At 36.5% G+C, this 3,624-nt stretch overlaps 1 long non-coding RNA gene across 2 annotated transcripts; it reads left to right on the plus strand.

Annotated features, from left to right (window-relative positions):
- Window positions 1-659: 659 nt before the first annotated feature.
- Window positions 660-3,320, plus strand: LOC109114441 (uncharacterized). 2 transcript variants are annotated; one of them, XR_002022491.2, is made up of 3 exons: window positions 674-830; window positions 1,872-2,107; window positions 2,245-3,320. It is a non-coding gene; the product is annotated as an uncharacterized LOC109114441 (long non-coding RNA). The 2 variants fall into 2 exon arrangements; XR_016078704.1 differs by having other exon boundaries at window positions 660-2,107.
- Window positions 3,321-3,624: the final 304 nt, after the last annotated feature.

A 3,624-nucleotide genomic window follows, 5' to 3' on the forward strand; every position in this document is an offset into this window, starting at 1 on the left:
ATTATGTTCTTGCCTTATTCTTTGCATGCAAATGAAGTAAAATAAAACCTGAAGCAAAGTAAAACACAAATCAAAAGGAAAACAAAAGTTTTCTTCTGTTTTGGACTTTGTGTTACACATGTCGAATGCTTCAGAAGATTCTACGAAAAAGAAAAAGTTTTTCTTGACTTGGGTTGCTTTCGCTTGTAATGGGGTTGTTTTTCTGAACGAGAAGAAGGATATTAATTGGAATTTTTTGTCATATTTCTGGAACAGTTAATGCTTTTATCTGTAATGAAAGACATGCTGTTGTTACAACTGGAACATTGAATTCCATGGGTAGTACTATCTTGTATGGCAAAAGAGTTGGATAAGAATTCTTTTATCATCCAGATGGGGCTTTTGTAATAGTTGTTGTTGTTCTATTGGCTTTGTTCTATTCTCTAACGATAAGAAATTGTGTTGTGGAACATCAGAGACACAGATTTGTGCTATATTTGGAAGCTGTTATGCGTGCATAGGATTAAAGGAATATTCATTATTCATAGAATCGGATTCTTTGTTTATGTGTTCTGGCTTTAAATGGTGCTGAAGTATCTATTCCTTGGGGCCTCTGATAATCCCTTTTATAATATTAAATATTTTACTAATAAAATCGATAAAACTGTGTTTGGGTTTATTAAGGGAGAAGGTTAAGTAGATCAACTGATCATGTAGTTGCTTAGAAGGCAAAAATTTCTTGATGATTTCATTTTCAAGCCAATCTGCAGTTTGGTCCCCCTCCCTTGAAGTGTGCCTACAAGAGATGTTGAGGTTGCTGTCTTGATCAATCTGCTTGCCTTCTCCCCAAGGTTCAAACTTCAAAATTTAGATACAGGCCGATACATGTGGTTGTGGCATACAGCCTGTATCTTTAGTTCATTTTTTTTGTTTAGTTTTTTTTTTTTTTTTCAAACTGGTTTAGAGGGATCAATTTAAGGCTCGTTTACGGTCAGACCCCAAAAGACCCCCCTGTAGAGATGTATCGAGAGGCCACCGATATGATATGTATCAGTTCGATACGTATTGAAATTTTAAACCTTGTTTTTTCCTCAATCAACCTACATCTTCATAGGCTCTGAGAGTGATTGAGCCCACCTTCAATTACAGCCAACTTGCTCATAACTACCGGGCTAACTTATGGGCTTTTAGAGGTGCAACTCGGGTTGGCCCGAGTTAGCATTTTACATTGCTTCATGCTCAGGCCAGGCCAATTACTCTCATCTTTATCATCTTCCTCCATTTAATTAATTCTTTGGATTTTCTTGACTCTATTTTTCAACCTTATTGGCTTCCTGGTATTCTCATAGGCTCTCTGAAGCTTTTTGAATGATCAAGGGGTCTGAATTCTCTATTGTTAAAGATTCTTTCTTTCCTATTTTTCCAAAGGTACCTTAGTAAGTTAATTTTTTCCCTAAAACAGATCCTAACATTTTCTAGGTTTTTCCTTTCAATCATCTCACTCTAGCTTAAGAGGTCTTTCATTCTGAGAATCACTTGGCTCTCCTATTTAATCATTAATCAACAACCAAGTTTGTTTGATCACTTGACACTTCAATATAATCTATATATATGTTAAAACAAAGCGATCAAAAAATTTTCTCCATTTTTTGAATTTTTTATTTTTTTATTTCATGTCATTTTCAATACAATCAATAAAAGAAAAATATATGCCCACTCTTGCCTATCCAATGTGGAATATCTTTAATTTTTAATTTTATCTCCTATTTTATTGCTTCCATATATTGATAAAGAGATGAGGATACACACATGTCATCCACTTTGGAGTTTTGTATTTTCACGCCACTGTCAACCAATTTTTTCTCCTATTTTTCTCACTTGCTACTTGGCAGACTTTCTATTCACGTCATTCTCTATTTTTGAGAGAAAAAAGGGGGCGAAAAGAGGACGTAACCAAGCATACCAAGCGAAAGGAGATCAAGCATACCAGGCGAAGAATACCAAATCAGACATGACCAAGCAGACCTCGACAAGAACACCAAATCGGGCGTGACCAAGCGGAAAGACATTGTTGACAAGGAGAGAGCAGACCAGGCGTGATCAGGCAAAAGCAGACCAAGCAGAACAGGTATGTTTTGATTTTGTATTCTGCGGACAGAGTATACAGTTATCATCAGAAATTCCAATTCTAGACATTAAAATTTATATTAAATTAACTTTCCCGTTTGTTAAGTCTAATTTAATTTTACGTGCTTCTGATACCAGGACATAACCTGCACTCTGAATCTATGGGTTGTTCATATGATCAATCACAGCCATCATCACTCATTGATGCAGATTTGTCAGATTCTGTAACATCTTTCAACATGAGGAGAGCTGGATATGAGGTTGCAATAGATTCCACTGGCATTCTTTCCAGGATATTTCATAGCATTGATCTTGCAGATATTGGGCTAACAGGAACATAGCTCGACGATGCCAGGGAGGTTATCATGCATGCTGAGCTGCTGTTTGGAAATATTACCTTGAGCCATGTAGATGGCATGGCAAGCTTCCTCACAGGCCCCCCTGCTTACAAGTTGGATGCTCTTGCCGATACCTTTTGGAGAAGTTACAGTTGCAATCTGAGTTTCAAGGAAGCCAAAGAAGGTTTCCTACTTAGGAGTTTTCTTTTTGACTGTATTATAGAGTGCTTGGACTCCAAATATAGTCATTACTGTAAATCAAGATACAACACATGGGGGAAATTGCCACTGCACATGAGTGGAGAGTTGCTGCTACAAGAGGTCTAAGATGAGGTTAGAAGGTGGTCTGATTTTGCTGGAAAAATCCCATATGAGATAATAGAGAGAGAGAGAGAGAGAGAGATGAGTCATGCGTTGGGGAAATGGACAGATTTTGAGATTGAAGTACTGAAGTCTTGTTATGGACCTTTGGCAATGTGGAGCTACTTTCTCTTGGATACTATAGAAAATAAGAAAGCCCCCTAACCATGGCTTCTTATAAACAGCTAATCACTTTGTTTGCCTTTCTCTCTCTGTTGAGTTTTTTTGTTTTTACTTTTGTGTAGGGCTCCTCTATCGAGAGTGTTGTAAGTTCAAGTTGCAGATTCTAGGTTCTATGTCAGTGAACAGGCTACAGAACGAGCTAGGGAACCTCTGTTGTACCTCCATGTTTCTCTACGATAAGATGAATTTATTTGTACAAATAATTGGGCTTCACCTTCACAGCGGATTGTGTTTCTTGGCAGATTCAGCATTGTTTTTTGTCCATGAAGATTGTATTTCATGGCTTTATCCAAGGGAGCCAAATCATTAGACATCATTATTCACTACACTAAACAATATATGAAAAGCATTTTAATAAGTAAAAACAAAACCAAGTAAAAAAAAGGAAAAAGGGGAACTGAAGAAAACAATGGTAGGGAACTGAAGTGGCATTCGGACTGTTGTTAGGTACTTAGTTTTCTAGACGACTTGTCCAAAAGTAACTTATATTAGTTATTTATCGTTGATCGTCAAGTTCATCTTTCATGGCCCAATTTACTCAAGTTTACTTATCAAATGTACTTTTTACTTGATGGTTAAAGAGTATCTGTTACATTAAACACACACATAAATATATATATTTTATTCCATGTCATTT

Source organism: Nelumbo nucifera, chromosome 7 (genome assembly GCF_055504915.1).
Source record: "Nelumbo nucifera cultivar China Antique chromosome 7, China Antique-T2T, whole genome shotgun sequence".
NCBI classification, from domain to species: Eukaryota; Viridiplantae; Streptophyta; class Magnoliopsida; order Proteales; family Nelumbonaceae; genus Nelumbo; species Nelumbo nucifera.